The following is a 17,656-nucleotide window of genomic DNA, read 5'->3' on the forward strand; positions in this document are numbered from 1 at the left end:
CTAATATGGCCCAAGCATACTTAAAACTTTTCTACTAATCAAAAAAGTACCAAAAAAATTTCTAAAAAATATTTGCATCTATGTTGACAAAACTTGTGCATCTTTTCCAGAATTTATTTGACTTTGGAGCAAAAGCATGAGTGTTAAGTTGCTTCAGTCATTTCTTGACTCTGTGTGACCCCATGGACTGTAGCCCGCCAGGCTCCTCTGTCCCTGGGATTTTCCAGGCAAGAATACAGGAGGGATTGCCATGCTCTCCTCCCAGGAATCTTCCTCTCTTCCTGATCCAGGGATCAAACCCACGTCCCTTATGTCTACCTGCATTGGCAGGTGGGTTCTAGCACCACCTGTGAAGAAAAGACATATCAGTTTCAAAACTACATTTGTCCAACTTAAGTCAATTCACCAACTCTTGGGTCAATTCAGAAGCATTTTGAATAATTTGAAAGACAACTTAAAGTTTATCGCTGATGATGAAGCATTCTCGACTTCTTTTTAGACTTTATAACCAATTTATGTAACACCCATCAATTACAATGAAATTAATTTTCATATTGATTTATGTTAGAAAAAGGTATAGAATAATTATCATTGATTTGTATTATAAAAGTTTCGGTTTCAACATGAATCCTCATACCTGTCTAGCTAAGTAATAAGTTAAGCCTTTCTTACCTTGGAGTTTCAAATTTTGCTGCTGTGTGTGCAGTTTGATTTTGATGAGAAAGCATAAGTCACACTGCCATTTTCTGTCTTTGATAATGAATATTTGGCAAGCATTATCTTTGTTTAAAGAAAATTTTTGATTCAAAGTTAAAGGTGAAGCAAGTTTTTGTAAAACTCTTCCATGACTCAATTAAAGAGCATTGACAAAGAACACAAGGTCATTAAAATCATCCTATTCTATTTCTTTCAGCTGTTCCATAAACTGGAGATGATTCATAGTATTTAAATATATATGGCAGACAATTCTAACAATTGTATCCATGATGCTGGGAGAGTCAATTCCTAGGCAGGTTGATAAGTCTGGGGTCCCTAAGGAGAAGCAAGGGGTCTGAGGCTCTTGGGGAGGAGACAGAGGAGAAAAGGACAAATGTTTTTTTCTACATTGCTTCGTCTTAGTATAACAGTGTATCTTGCTCAAGGACATGTTTCTTCTTAACAAGAACCCTCTGACTAATCTTGTTATCTTAAGATGTATGTTTTAGGAGTGCATCTGGTCAGTCACTTCAGTTCAGTCACTCAGTTGCGTCCAACTCTTTGCGACCCCATGGACCGCAGCACACAAGGCTTCCCTGTCCATCACTAACTCCTGGAGCTTACTCAAACTCATGCCCATCGAGTCAGTGATGCCACCCAACCACCTCATCCTCTGTCGTCCCCTTCTCCTCCAGCCTTTAATCTTTCCTAGCAACAGGGTCTTTCCCAGGGAGTCAGTTCTTTGTATCAGGTGGCCAGAGTATTGGAGCTTCATCTTCCGCATCAGTCCTTCCAATGAATATTCAGGACTGATCTCCTTTAGGATTGACTGGTTTGATCTCCTTGCAGTCCAAGGGACTCTCAAGATTCTTTTCCAACATCATAGTTCAAAACCATCAATTCTTCAGTGCTCAGCTTTCTTTATAGTCCAACTTTCACATCCATACATGACTACTGGAAAAACCATAGCTTTGACTAGATGGACCTTTGTTAGCAAAGTAATGTCTCTACTTTTAACATGCTATCTAGGTTTGTCAGAGCTTTTCTTCCAAGGAGTGACAGTCTTTTCACCAATGGTTGAAATCACCATCTGCAGTGATTTTGGAACACAAGAAAATAAAGTCTATCACTATTTCCATTGTTTCTCCATCTATTTGCCATGGAGTGACGAGACCAGATGCCTTCATCTTAGTTTTTTGAATGTTGAGTTTTAAGCCAACTTTTCCACTCTCCTCTTACACATTCACCAAGAGGCTCTTTAGTTCCTCTTCACTTTCTGCCATAAGGGTGGTGTCATCTGCATATCTGAGGTTATTGATATGTCTCCTGGCAATCTTGATTACAGCTTGCGCTTCATCCAGCCCAGCATTTCACAAGATGTACTCTGCATATAAGTTAAATAAGCAAGGTGGCAATATACAGCCTTGATGTACTCCTTTCCCAATTTGGAGCCAGTCTGTTGTTCCATGTCCATTTCTAACTGTTGCTTCTTGACCTGCATACAGATTTCTCAGGAGGCAGGTAAGGTGGTCTGGTATTCCCATCTTTTGAAGAATCCACACAATCAAAGGCTTTCACATAATCAATAAAGCAGAGGTAGATGTTTTTCTGGAATTCTCTTTCTTTTTCAATGATCCAGTGGATGTTGGCAAATTGATCTCTGGTTCCTCTGCCTTTTCTAAAACCAGCTTGAACATCTGGAAGTTCGTGGTTCATGTACTGTTGAAGCTTGGCTTGGAGAATTTTGAGCAATACTTTGCTAGCATGTGAGATGAGTGCAATTGTGCGGTAGTTTGAATATTCTTTGGCATTGCCCTTCTTTGGAATTGGAATGAAAACTGATCTTTTCTGGTCCTGTGACCACTGCTGAGTTTTCCAAATTTGCTGGCATATTGAGTGCAACACTCTCACAGCATCATCTTTTAGGATTTGAAATAGCTCAACTGGAATTCCATTACGTCTACTAACTTTGTTCATAGTGATGCTTCCTAAGGCCCACTTGACTTCGCATTCCAGGATGTCTGGTTCTAGGTGAGTGATCACACCATCATGGTTATCTGTGTCATGACGATCTATTTTGTATACTTCTTCTGTGTATTCTTGCCACCTCTCCTTAATATTTTCTGCTTCTGTTAGGTCCATACCATTTCTATCCTTTATTGTGCCCATCTTTGGCTGAAATTTTCCCTTGGTATCTCTAATTTTCTTGACAAGATCTCTAGTCTTTCCCATTCTATTGTTTTCATCTGTTTATTTGCACTGATCCCTGGGGAAGGCTTTCTTATCTCTCCGTGCTATTCTTTGGAACTCTGCATTCAAATAGGTATATCTTTCCTTTTCTCCTCTGCTTTTTGCCTCTCTTCTTTTCTCAGCTATTTGTAAAGCCTCCTCAGACAGCCATTCTGCTTTTTTGCATTTATTTTTCGTGGGGATGATCATGATCCCAGCCTCTTGTACAATGTCACAAACCTCCATCCATAGTTCTTCAGGCACTCTATCAGATTTAATCCCTTGAATCTATTTCTCAGTTCTACTGTATAATTGTAATGGATTTGATTTAGGTCATACCTGAATGGTCTAGTGGTTTTCCCTACTTTCTTCAATTTAAGTCTGAATTTGGCAATAAAGAGTTCATGATCTGAGCCACAGTCAGCTCCCAGTCTTGTTTTTGCTGACTGTATAGAGCTTCTCCATCTTTGGCTGCAAGGAATATAATCAATCTAACTTTGGTGTTGACCACCTGGTGATGTCCATGTGTAGAGTCTTCTCTTGTGTTTTTGGAAAAGGGTGTTTTCTATGACCAGTGTGTTCTTCTGGAAAAACCCTGTTATCCTTTGCCCTGCTTCATTTTGTACTTCAAGGCCAAATTTGCCTGTTACTCCAGGTATCTCTTGACTTTCTACTTTTGCATTCCAGTCCCATATGATGAAAAGGACATCTTTTAAGGGGTTAGTACTAGAAGGTCTTTTAGATCTTCATAGAACGGTTCAATTTCAGTTTCTTCAGCATTACTGGTTGAAGCATAGACTTGGATTACTGTGATATTGAATGGTTTGCCTTGGAAACAAACAGAGATCATTCTGTTGTTTTTGAGATTGCATCTAGTTACTGCATTTTGGACTCGTGTTCTAATCCTGTTACCTTATATTGTGGGAGTGGGTCTGGTAAGACCTTTTACTGTAATAAAGTAGAGCTCCTTTGCAAAGACTAGCGAGGTGAGCACACTCCATCCTCCTTCTGATGTCTGTGTCAGAAGCTTTCTCTGTCCCTTGTTATACTTTAATAAAACTCTGCTAAAATCTCTCAAGAGTTTACAAAATCTCAAATGCTCAGAAGAGTTTACAAAATCTCTTTTTTGGGGGGTGGGGTTAGTTCTAGAAGGTTTTGTAGGTCTTCATGGAACTGTTCAACTTCAGCTTCTTCAGCATTACTAGTTGGTCATAGACTTGGATTACTGTGATATTGAATGGTTTGCCTTGGAAACGAACAGAGATCATTCTGTCATTTTTGAGATTGCATCCAAATACTTCATTTCAGACTCTTTTTTTGACTCTGAGGGCTACTCCATTTCTTCCAAGGGATTATTGCCCACAGTAGTAGATATAATGATAATCTGAGTTAAATTCACCCATTCTAGTCTGTTTTAGTTCACTGATTGCTAAAATATCGACGTTCACTCTTGCCATCTTCTGTTTGACCACTTCCAGTTTACCTTGATTCATGAACCTAACATTCCAGGTTCCTTTTTAATATTGTTCTAATTGGACTTTACTTCCATCATCCACAACTGGGTGTTGCTTTTGCTTTGGCTCTTTATTATTATTATTATTATTATTATTATTATTATTATTATTATTATTATTTGATGGGGTGGAGGAGGGACTCCAAAATCATTGCAGATGCTGACTGCAGCCATGAAATTAAAAGACCCTTGCTCCTTGGAAGAAAAGCTATGACCAACCTAGACAGCATGTTAAAAAGCAGAGATATTACTTTGCCAGCAAAGGTCCATCTAGTCCAAGCTATGGTTTTTTCCAGTAGTCATGTATGGATGTGAAAGTTGGACTATAAAGAAATCTGAGCACCAAAGAATGGATGCTTTCGAACTGTGGTGTTGGAGAAGGCTCTTGAGAGTCCCTTGGACTGCCAGGAGATCCAACCAGTCAGTCCTAAAGGAAATCAACCCTGAATATTCATTGAAAGGACTGATGCTGAAGCTGAAAATCCAATACCTCACCTGATGTGAAGAACTGACTCCTTGGAAAAGACCCTGATGCTGGGAAAGATTGAAGGCGAGAGGAGAAGGGGACGACAGAGGATGAACATGAGTTTGAGTAAACTCCAGGAGTTGGCGATGGGCAGGGAAGGCTGGAGTGCTGCAGTCCATGGGGTCGCAAGAGTCAGACACTACTGAGTGAATGAACTGAACTGAACTGATACAAAAGCTCTTGAGTGATCAAGCCTGGTCTCTGGTTCCAAAGCTAAATCTTCGGAGATCTCGAATCTGACTTCATTCACCATAAGCTATCGATGCTTTTTGTAGATTCTGCTGCAGAAAGCTAAAAGTATTTTCAACAAGTATTATAAGCAGTTAGGGAAATTAGAAAAGACCCTGATGCTGGGAAAGATAGAAAGTGGGAGGAGAAGGGGATGATGGAGGACAAGATGATTGGATGGCATCACCATCAAAGGACATGAGTTTGAGCAAGCTCCAGGAAACGGTGAAGGACAGAGAAGCCGAGTATGCTCCAGTCCAGGGGATTGCAAAGATTTGGACATGACTGAGCGACTGAACAATGAACAACAGGGAAATAATGGTTTCTTATTCAAAGATTCCTATCAATTCAAAGTTTTGACCCAGCATAACAGAATTACCATTTGTAGTGATGGAAACTGATTTTTAAAAAATCTAGCTGGAATTCTTCTTTCACAGATATTAAAGGATTTAAAAGTATCTATGCCACATGCTAGATTTTTTTAAGGTGTGAATTGTCAACACTTCTTTGTAAACTGGAAGGTGTTTGAGACAAAATGTACCCAAAATATTAATTAGGCAAAATATTAGTTATAGCACATGACAAATCTAAAACAAAGGAAAAGTACTTGTGATTTTTCAAGTTTATTGATTGGTCTTTGCTACTGTTAGAAAAGTTTGTATTTTATAGGCAATTATTTAGTGACATAATTGAAGAGCTTCCACTTTTTGCAAAATATCTTTTTGATCTTTTCCTCAGTATTTTCTGTTAATATTTTAACTCAGTTCAGTTCAGTTCAGTTGCTCAGTCATGTCTGACTCTTTGCAACCCCATGGACTGCAGCATGCCAAGCCTCCCTGTCCATCACCAACTCCCGGAGTTTACTCAAACTCATGTCCGTTGAGTCAGTGATGCCATCCAACCATCTCCTCCTTCTCCTCCCACCTTCCATCTTTCCCAGCATCAGGGTCTTTTCAAATCAATTTCTTTTCTTTTACTATTTATTTATCTAGAAGTGTTTTTCTTTTATGTAAGAATTCAAGTTTTTTTTTTTTGTAGCTGGTTAAATGTATAAATATAGATGCTTAAATTTATTTAAAATTTTAAAGAATTAAAAATTTTAATTACAAATAATTATGCATTTCTTGTTGAACATTTAATTCTAATTTTAGGCAACTAACTGTATTAAATTTTTTTTTGACCACTGAAAGGAAAATGTCTTATCAAATCCATTATGCATATTTGCAGAAACTGTCTCAATATTGTCCTCCTTATCATGTTAAAAAGTTTTTTTTTCACAAAATGATGTGTTGCAGGAAATCATAATTGCTTTTCATCATCCTATTTTGTCGTACTCTGCTGATTGTTGCTCTAACTACGGCATCGCCCTTGATTCTGCATCATCAGTACACCCTCACTTAAAATTTTAAAATTTGCCCTTACTTTTTAGACTAGAAAATTTTAATTACATTATCATTTTAAAAATCAGTATTTTGATCTAATTCCCAATTATGATTGCCACAGATATTTAGAATTATTGTCTGCATAAAATATTTGAATAAGCACATTACAATGTTACCAGAAAGGAGGGACAAGGTGACCATAGAAACGGTAGCCGTGGAGACAGTGACTCTGGGTCACTCATTCATTGCCATTCTGGTTACTCAAACATAAGTAGTGGCAATGTCTAGATGGTAAAATATGACTTCTGATTTCTTTTCTTTGCCTTATTCAATAATCTAAAATGTGCGTGTGTATTTTGGAGAATATCAAGAGTGAAACAATGACAATTAATGAAACAAACTAAGAATATCCTCTGTTGTTTTCAGCCTCATTCCAATGATTCCAGCCTTCAAGCCTTGGCCAGAGATGCATCACCCGGGTATTTCAGTTTAGTTCAGTTCAATCGCTCAGTCGTGTTTGACTCTTTGCAACCCCATGAATTGCAGCACGCCAGGCCTCCTTTTCCATCATCAACTCCTGGAGTTCACTCAAACTCATGTCTATAGAGTCGGTGATGCCATCCAACCATCTCATCCTCTGTCATCCCCTTCTCCTCCTGCCTCCAATCCCTCCCAGCATCAGAGTCTTTTCCAATGAGTCAACTCTTCACATGAGGGTGTTTGCTGCTATTGCTGCTGCTACTGCTAAGTTGCGTCAGTCTTAAGGAGCTGTAAAAAAAGGTCAGTGGCCCAGGAGAAAAAGATGAAGGTGCAAGGGCTGCGTGTCATGAAAGGGGCTGGAGTGCAGAGGGTGGAGAGGCTTGAAAACAAGATGGAGAGGAGGGTGCTTAGGGCTGGGAAGGGAACAGGGGCAGTGCTAGAAGTCAGCCTGTGGCACTGGGGGCAGATCTGACTTGGAAAGAGGAGTCAAAGGAGGTTGGAAGGAATGGGACACCAGACTCAGAATTAGTTTTCAGTAAGTTAACTGGTGGCAATACAGAGACTGTGTGTGGGGTGGGGGCTGAGGGGTGGGGTGGAGTGGGAGAACCCAAAGACAGGGCGCTAGGGAGCTGGTGAACAAGTCAGGAGAATGATGTTGAGGATCAGACAGAGGGGAAGACTTAGAGGTTTCTAAGGACCTCTTCAAGTCAGAATCAACAGACTCCATCACTGTGGCCTCCTTGTGGGAGAGACATGCATCGTCTCGATCCTCGTCTTCCTAGTTTTCTAGCACAGTGTCACCTGCCTTCTTTCCCTCTGCCATTCATTCAGGCATCCACCCAATGAATACTAATTAGGGCTCGTTGTGAACCAGGCACGCGCTGGACTTGGATCACTCAGACAAATGCCTTGGGGATGTTAAACCAGTAAAAAACAAATCAACAAACAAAGAAACCAGAAAATTTCCAATTCTGATAATTTCCAATTCTGTCAGTAAGTGCTACAAAGAAAATTACAAGGGAATACGACAGTAGGTCTGGGGTAGGGATAGGAGGGCCTCCCATTCCATGGGATTGAGACTGGAAGGAGCCAGCCATGCAGCTATCAAGACCCCTCCCACCATTGTTGATGTATATTTTGACCATTATTGATGTATGTTCTGAGGATACACACTCTGGGCAAGATTGCTGCTGCTGCTGCTGCTAAGTCGCTTCAGTCGTGTCCGATTCTGTGCGACCCCATAGATGGCAGCCTGCCAGGCTCCTCTGTCCCTGGGACTCTCCAGGCAAGACCACTGGAGTGGGTTGCCATTTCCTTCTCCAATGCATGAAAGTGAAAAGTGACAGTGAAGTCACTCAGTCATGTCAGACTCTTAGCGACCCCATGGACTGCAGCCCACCAGGCTCCTCCGTCGATGGGGTTTTCCAGGCAAGAGTATTGGAGTGGGGTGCCATTGCCTTCTCCATGGGCAAGACTAAGTGCTCTTTTTCCTTTTTATTTACTTTGAAAAATTGAAGTATGACTTGAAAACACACAGCTGGGTTGATTTCTACACTTCAACATTTTTTTAAAACATTTTACTTATTATTTTCATATGTACAGGTCATCACCACCCAGATCATATATATTAATAAAACATTTTTAGCACCCCAAAAATTCCCTGACTTTTCCAATGAATAACCCAAAAGTAACCTCTTTTGACTATCAACATCATCATCATTGCTGGTTCCCTACTGGGTGTAAATAAAACCATTTAGTATATTTTTTGTTTGCATTTTGATTTTTTTAGTATTGTACCTGTGAGATTCACCCATATTGCTATGTGTAACTGTAGTTTGTTTTCACTGCTATTCAATATGCATTGTACACATAGATCACCATTTAAAAACTCTATTTTATTGTTGATGGGCATTTGGGTTGTTTTCATCTCTGGGCTATTACGATTACAATCATCATGAGTATTGTGTATGTCTTCTGGTGAACATAAGCACTCATTTTTGTTGGATTTATATCTGGAAGGGGATTACTAGCTCAGAGAGTAGGCATGGATTTAACTTTAGTAGACACTGGCAAATAGTTTCCCAAAGGCCGTGGATCAGTTTCCATCCAACCCACAAGAATGGGAGTTCCCATTGCCCCATATCCTCAAGAACTGATGCTTAGAATTCTCTCATTTCCCCTATTTTGCAAATCAGGAAATTGAGGCTCAGAGTTGCTAAATAATCCATCCAAAATAACATAATTAGTGAGAGGTGAATCTCCACGGAAACCCAGATTTACTGCCAATTCAGAATTGCCCACCACACCATACTGCATACAAGGACACTAAGTAAATGCAACAGATCATATGTGTCCCTGGAATCCTAAGGAAAATGAGGTTAATATTAGGTTCCTCCACAGAGATGGAACTTGAACTTGACCTTAAAGGGCAGAGGAAGAATGAGGGCCCCTGGGCAGAAACTTGGCTAAAGAGGAGAGTACACATTACATTATTCTGTGTTTAGGGTTGCCTCTTTCATTTGAGAGCTATTCCTCTTGTCTCAGTGATCTCCCTGGGTCCCTTGGTTGCTGCCACCATCCTAATTCCCAGGAGTGTCCATTCCTGGCTCAATGTACAAACTTCCTCTGGTTGAAGAGAAAGCTAGAGCTTAGCTGAACCCATATAAGCTGTCCTCCCTTTATATTCCCCTCCTTAGTCTCTTTGGGCTCCTATAACAAAAATACCATAGACCAGGTGGCTTAAACTACAGGTATTTATTTCTCACAGTTCGGAGGCTAGAAGTCCAGGATCAAGGTGCCAACCTGTTGGGTGAGAAGCCTCTTCCTGATCTGCAGACAGTCACCCTTTTGCTAGGTTCTCACACAGCTAAGGGAGGAAGCACTAGACTTCTCTGCTTCCTGTGTGTGTGCTCACTCACTCAGTTGTGTCTGACTGTTTGCAACCCCATGGACTGTAGTTTGCCAGGCTCCTCTGTCCATGGGATTTTCCAGGCAAGAATACTGGAGTAGGTTGCCATTTCCTCCTCCAGGGGATCTTCCCAACCCAGGGATCAAACTCATGACCCCGCATCTCCTGCGCTGGCAAGCAGATTCTTTATCGTGAGCCACATGGGAAGCCCTTTTCCACTTTTATAAGGGCACTAATCTCATCATGGGACTCTACCCTTGTAACCTTATCTAAACCTAATTGCCTCCCAAAAGCCCCACTTCCAATGCTGTGACCTTGAGGATTAGGACGTCAGCATATGAATTTTGGGGAGACACACACATTCAGTCCACAGCTCTTGTTCTGTGTTATGTTCAGTGGAACCGTATTCTGTTCACCTTTATGCTCTTTTTATTTTGTGTAAGTCTAGCCTTTCCAGTAAGCAGAGGAGCAGCGCTGTTTACCTCTTTTGGATATCAGACAATCCCTTGGGATTTTCTGAATGTATAGATAGTAGACTCAAAGTTCACCTGCGTGACTCAGGCACTGATGAAGTCACTCCTGTATCCACAAGGTCTGATTCCTTTCTTCACATGTCTGTGTACTGCAAGTTTGTGGTTTTTAAAGTTCCCACGTGAGAAACTTACCAGCTGTTTGGATTCCTATGATGAATTAATCTAGGTATAATGAAATGTTCCTTGTCTTCATTATTAGTTTTCATAGTTCAGTGTAGCTGGGAAAACTCATAAAACTAATTCTAATTATTTGTAAGCTGAAAATTATGTCTGAGAGAAAGGAATTAAAAATTGTATGTAATTTCCTCTCCATTCCTGCTTCCGAAATTCTGCTGTGCGCACTGATTACCATCTCCCTGGTTTCTGGCCCTGAACGTCCCTTTAACACTGATCACAACTGGGTTTCCTTTCCTTCGGGTAGAGTTGTGGCTTGTCTATCTTGTGATTAAAGGTCTTTCCGAAACTGCTGTGCACGCCTTCTTGGAGCTCCTCTGCTCCCGTTGTTCCACTTCATCTCTTGGAATCGATTCCCTCCTGCTTCTTCCTAGTTGTACTGTTTCACCTGATTCCTGTTGGCACCTGGATTCATGTCACCTGACAGAGTCAACGTCACTCATCCTCATGCTCCTTTTCACTCTTTCTTCTTGCCAAATTTTTCAGTTCCAAGCGTAGTACAGGTGCCCTTTTCCTTTTCTCTGTATTTTTGCTTGGGTTCAGACTGCAGCTTTATTTAAAAAGAAAACAAACACTTTATTTAGTACAGTGTTGAGTGTACAGAATATGCACTTATATTTTGTATATGATACAGAATATAATACAGAATAATATAAAAATTTGAGCAGACAGTACATAGAGTTCAATAGACCCACTCCATCTCCACCCTTACGCTTTTCCCTATTATTAACATGTTGCTTAGTATGGTACATTTATTACAGTTAATAAACAAATCTGGGCATGCTAAGTTGCTTCAGTTGTGTCCGAATCCTTGCAACTCTATGGACTGTAGCCTGCCAGGGTTCTCAGCCCATGGAATTTTCCAGGCAAGAATACTGGACTGGGTTGCTATGTCCTTCTGCAAGTGATCTTCCCAACCCAGGGATTGAACCCACATCTCTTGGGTCTCCTGCACTGGCAGGCAGGTTCTTTACCACTAGCGCCATCTGGGAAGCCCCCATGAACCAATGAAAGAAAAAGTGAAAGAGAAAGTCACTCAGTCGTGTCCGAGTGAACCAATACGGATACACTGTTATTAGCTACTGTCCACGGTTTACCTTAATGTTCGCTCTTTGTGTTGTATATGTCCATGAGTTTTGACCAATGCTGTATGCATGTATCCATCATTCTGATTTAGTATAGAATAATTTCATTGCCACATCAGCCCCCTCAAATGATAGCTTTTCTGAGGCTTTTTTCTCCATCTGATAATACTCTATAGTTTAATTACTTTTTTGTTTATTGTCTGTCTTCCTCTCACCCCAAATCTTTCTGGACTGTAAGCTCCATGAAGGTGGAAATTTCTAACTATTTTGGTGCTTGTTGTAGCCCCTAGATCATTACCTGCCATATTGCTGGCATTCAATAGGTACCTGTTGAATGAATGAATTGATAAATGGTTGCTTTATTGACTATGCCAAAGCCTTTGACTGTGTGGATCACAATAAACTGTGGAAAATTTTGAAAGAGATGGGAATACCAGACCACCTGACCTGCCTCTTGAGAAACCTATATGAAGGTCAGGAAGCAACAGTTAGAACTGGACATGGAACAACAGACTGGTTCCAAATAGGAAAAGGAGTACATCAAGGCTGTATATTGTCACCCTGCTTATTTAACTTATATGAGGAGTACATCATGAGAAATGCTGGGCTGGAAGAAACACAAGCTGGAATCAAGACTGCTGGGAGAAATATCAATAACCTCAGATATGTAGATAACACCACCCTTAAGGCAGAAAGTGAAGAGGAACTAAAAAACCTCTTGATGAAAGTAAAAGAGAGTGAAAAAGTTGGCTTCAAGCTCAACATTCAGAAAATGAAGATCATGGCATCTGGCTCCATCACATCATGGGAAATAGATGGGGAAACAGTGGAAACAGTGTCAGACTTTATTTTGGGGGGCTCCAAAATCACTGCAGATGGTGACTGCAGCCATGAAATTAAAAGACGCTTACTCCTTGGAAGGAAAGTTATGATCAACCTAGATAGCATATTCAAAAGCAGAGACATTACTTTGCCAACAAAGGTCCGTCTAGTCAAGGCTATGGTTTTTCCAGTGGTCAGGTTATGGATGTGAGAGTTGGACTGTGAAGAAAGCTGAGCACTGGAGAATTGATGCTTTTGAACTGTGGTGTTGGAGAAGACTCTTGAGAGTCCCTTGGACTGCAAGGAGTTTGAACCAGTCCATTCTAAAGGAGATCAGTCCTGAGTGTTCTTTGGAAGGAATGATGCTAAAGCTGAAACTCCAATACTTTGGCCACCTCATGTGAAGAGTTGACTCATTGGAAAAGTCTCTGATGCTGGGAGGGATTGGGGGCAGGAGGAAAAGGGGACAACAGAGGATAAGATGGCTGGATGGCATCACCAACTTGATAGACGTCGGTTTGGGTGAACTCTGGGAGTTGGTGATGGACAAGGAGGCCTGATGTGCTGCAATTCATGGGGTCACAAAGAGTCAGACACAACTGAGCGACTGAACTGAACTGAACCGAATGGCTATTTAGAGCTAAGTGATTTGCTAAATCTATGTGCCTTCTTTGTTAGTTGTTGAAAGTATTGTCTCACAATATATTAGAACATTTATAGATTCCTGCCTATCTGAAAATGGCTAGCTGGCCCTGGTTGGTGTGGAGGGGCTCTGCTGATGTTGGTTAATCATACCGATGGCGTCTGTAGCTCTTGGGAGACTTCCAGTGGACTCAGGTGATGTTTTGCTCTAAGCCTTAACCTTTGACCAGTGTTTCTCTATCAGGTTTCATTATTGTTTTCTTAAGGAGCCTCATTAGACATTTTCCCCAATACCCATTTTTCTTATGAAATTTTAATGCCATAGATGACATACTGGATACCTCGTTACAAATCATATGCACATCTATGCTTTATACATTAAAGAAGTAAGGATTTTTTGCCCCTTGGGGGGTGATGTCACTCTCTTTGAGAATGCAAGCTCTCAATATTCTTATGGGTGACTTGGAGAGACGGGCAGGGAAGACACGCTAATGAGACTCAGATGAGACAGAATTGAGAGGGATGGGGGATACAAAGAATGACAGAATCCAGATTCTAAACTGTTTTGAATCATTAGACTCTCATCATTCAGTTTTAAACACACATTCCTGCATCCAGGTTCAAAAATTCAAGTGCACAGATGGGCAGAGGAAACCAGTTTGACAAGCTGCATTGATCGAAAGGGAGATTCTCTTTCTTGGGAAGTGGATTTGCTGTTCTGTGTAGACATGATGCATATGAAGAAACCTGTTCTGTTCTGGGAATGGTTTTGGCAGGTCTATAGAGAGAAAGCAGAAGAGTAGTTGCCTGGTGGTGGGGTGGGGAGCAGGGAGTGACTTCTAATGATAAGAGGTTTTTTTAGGGGAGTCAAAATTGTTCTAAAATTAAATTGTGGTTATGGTTCCTTGACCTTGTACATATATTAAAAAATCATTTTTAAAAGGTAGTAAAAGACTTCCCCTGGTGGTCTAGTGGTTAAGAATCTGCCTGCAATGCAGGGGACATGGGTTCGATCCCTGGTCCAGGAAGATTTCACGTGTCACAGGACAACTAAACCTATGTGCCACAACTCCTGAGTCCACCTGTCATGACTAGTGAAGCCCACACACCCTAGAGCCTGTCCTCTGCAACAAAAGAAGCCACCACAATGAGAAGCCCAAGCATTGTAACTAGAGTAGCTCCCCTCACTGCAACTAGAGATAGCCTACATGCAGCAACAAAGATTCAGCATAGCCAAAATCAAACATATTTTTTAAAAGTAAAATAAGAAATCCTACTGAAGTTAAAATGCCTAGAGGAGAGGGCAGAGACTCTCTGAGCCATCTGGAAATTATGACTAAGATGCTTCTTCCCAGGTGGGAGAACGGGTGAATCAGAGGTGCCATGATAGCTGAGTACAAGTGCCCCAAGTTCTGAGATCTGGGGCAAGAAATTGACTTCTTCAGCATAATTCCGTAGAGCGTTCAATGGGCTGAATTGTGTCCCCTCAAAGACTTTGAAGTTTGAACTCCCATTACCTGTAAATGTGGCTTTATTTGAAAATAAGGTTTTTGCAGATTATCAAGTTAGGATTTGATCATCAAGATGGACTCTAATTCAGTATGACTGGTGTCTCTATAAGAAGGGGAAATTTGGGCATTGAAACATAAACATCAGTGCCATGGCTCCCGCCCTCTTCCCAACTCAAGTCTCTGACTTACCCCAGGGGCTCTGTCTTAGGGTTTAGAATAAATAAGATTCTGACCAGATGAATGTTTGCTCACCTTTCTCAGCCAGGCCAGCCAAGTTCCTGATGGCCAGCTGTCTTGATCTGTTGTGTGTTCTGCTTAGTGCCAGCAGAGACTCTGATCTGCAGTCTTGCTGGATGGTTGATGTTGAGCCTCTGTAGCACATTAATTAAGGCTGTGGCTTTTGATCCAGACTTCCTGGGTTTATAAGCCTAGCTCTACCTCTCACAAGCTGTGTGTCCTTGGACAAGTTGCTTAATTTCTCTGCGCCTCAGTCTCCTCCCCTGTGAAATAAGAGCCCCGATGACTATATGGATTCAACATTCCAGCTGTTACTATCATTTTCCTCTGTGCATGTTGACGTTGGCTCCTAATTTGAGTTCAGTTCATAGGACTGTATTTCCCACAATAACAATAAGGCAGTCAAATTGGAGCAGAGAAAAAAAAAATGCAAAAAATCTTACCAGGAGGGAAGGGCATTTTAAGAGTCGGAATCCACATAAAATAAAATAGCTCTTCTTTATGTTCTCCCTGTGGTGTGTTTTGTCTTGGGCTTTCAAGAGTAGTTCGCAGTTCCAGTTGGTGGTAAATCCTTAAAGGACCATTGTCTTCTGTCTGCTGGTTTCCAGAAGACACAAATAAAGAAAACATCTTCCAGGATGACAAGACCCTTTGTCCTTTTTATTTGTATTGCCTCTTTGGCCCAGTCTCGGGGAAGGCCTGAGTCAGTAGGCAGTGTTAAATTTGATACAAGGATCCAGGGAGATCTTAACACTTAAAAGGATTATTCCAAATGATCTTAGCAGGAGGATCACAGACTTTTTTTTTAAGAGTCTCAGGCAAGAGCCATGGGGTTCACTGGGGCTCACTTTGAATCAACATGGAGTCCACCAAGGACGAGCTACAGAATCTGAGCCCTGGTTACATCATCTAAAAAAGAGAACTGCAAGATCCAGTGATCTCACCAAATCAGCTTTCCCTCTCCTTTTTGTTTATTTATTTATTTATTTGGCTGCGTTGAGTCTTAGTTGGGTCACGTGGGATCTTTTACTGCAGCGTGCAGGCTCTCCAGTTGTGGCGCTCCCCTGTGGCACATGGGATCTTAGTTCCCTGATCAGGAATCCAACCCATGTCCCCTGCATTGCAAGGCAGATGTTGAACCACTGGACCACCAGGGAGGTATCTAGCTTTTCCTCTCCTTCAGGGGAGGGTGATTTGGGGAGGTGTGTGGGAGGTGACGAGCATGTAGGGAGCTCTCTTCCTGCCCTGGTGCAGGGTAAGCTGAGTGCACAGCCTGCTCTGGAAACCAACACAGCTCCTGGTATAAGCACTAGCTGGAGAATCAAAAGATCTGGATACCATGGTATTATTTTGGACAATTGACGTTAGTTTCACATCTTCATCTATAAAATGGGTGAGTTGGACTAGATCAATCCCCCCCAACTCCCACAGTAGAAATCAGTTCTTTATATAAAAATCTTGCACATAAACCTCATTTGGAAAACAAATAGTAGCAGAGCTTCCTTTCTTGACCGGGGGATGGAAGTCTGGGGTCCTATCCTCCAACCCTTATCTTTCCTCACTACTCCCTCCTTACTTTCCATGAACCTCTGTAGGCAGAGAACACAGGTGGAAAAAACAACAACAACAACAAAACTTAACTATCTCTTGGATTCCTTTCAGTTGGAAAAATTCTGGATCTTATCTTGCGAGCCTTAGGAAAGACCCCCATCCTCGTGAAATTTCACCACTGGCAGTTTACCTTTTGCGTTGTCTTTTCCTTGTTTTCTTTTAAGCAAAGTCATCTGGAAAGGTGATTTCAAGTCACTTTAATCAGTGCATTTTACTGCCCTGTTACTGACTTGAGGGTATTCCTTCATGGGCATCAGCTCTCTGCCCAATGTCCTGTTAGACTCTGAATACAGTGATTAAAGGACCACAGAGCAGAAACTCCCAATTATGAAGCTGTGACCAAGCGGCTGGGCTTCCCAGACAGCACTAGTGGTAAAGAACCTGCCTGCCATTGCAGGAGACTTCAGAGACTCGGATTCAATCCCTGGGCTGGGAAGATTCCCTGGAGGAAGTCGTGGCAACCCACTCCAGTATTCTTGCTTGGAGAATCCCATGGACAGAGGAACCTGGTGAGCTACAGCCCATAGGGTCACAAAGAGTTGGACATGACTGAAGTGACTTAGCATGCTCTCATGAGACCCAAGGGTTAAGGGCATGACTAGAAAGATGTCAGCTCAGGGGCCTTAGGAAGGGGATGGTATCTTGAGAAGATAAGGGATGGATTCTAGGAAGAAGGAACAATTGATCTGAGTCTAATGTATTAGTAGGAGTTAACCAGGTGAAGAAGGAGGTGTTAGTCTCTCAGTTGTGTCCGACCCTCTGCGACCCCATGGACTATAGCCTGCCAGGCTCCTCTGTCCATGGAATTCTCCAGGCAAGACTACTGGAGTGGGTAGCCATTTCCTTCTCCAGGGGATCTTCCTGACACAGGGAGCTAACCCAGGACTCCTGCACTGCAAGCAGATTCTTTACCATCTAAGCCACCAGGGAAGACCAAAGAAGAAGGAAGAGAAAGTAATTCCAGGTGGAAGGACTTATCTTATGTAAAGACTGGCAGATCAAGGGTCCTGAAAGTCCAAAATGCCTTTCAGTTGGGTTTAGGAGGAAAATTGCAGAATTTAAAGCTTGATCTCTCTTTT

Source organism: Ovis aries, chromosome 6, assembly GCF_016772045.2.
Source record: "Ovis aries strain OAR_USU_Benz2616 breed Rambouillet chromosome 6, ARS-UI_Ramb_v3.0, whole genome shotgun sequence".
Lineage (NCBI taxonomy): Eukaryota > Metazoa > Chordata > Mammalia > Artiodactyla > Bovidae > Ovis > Ovis aries.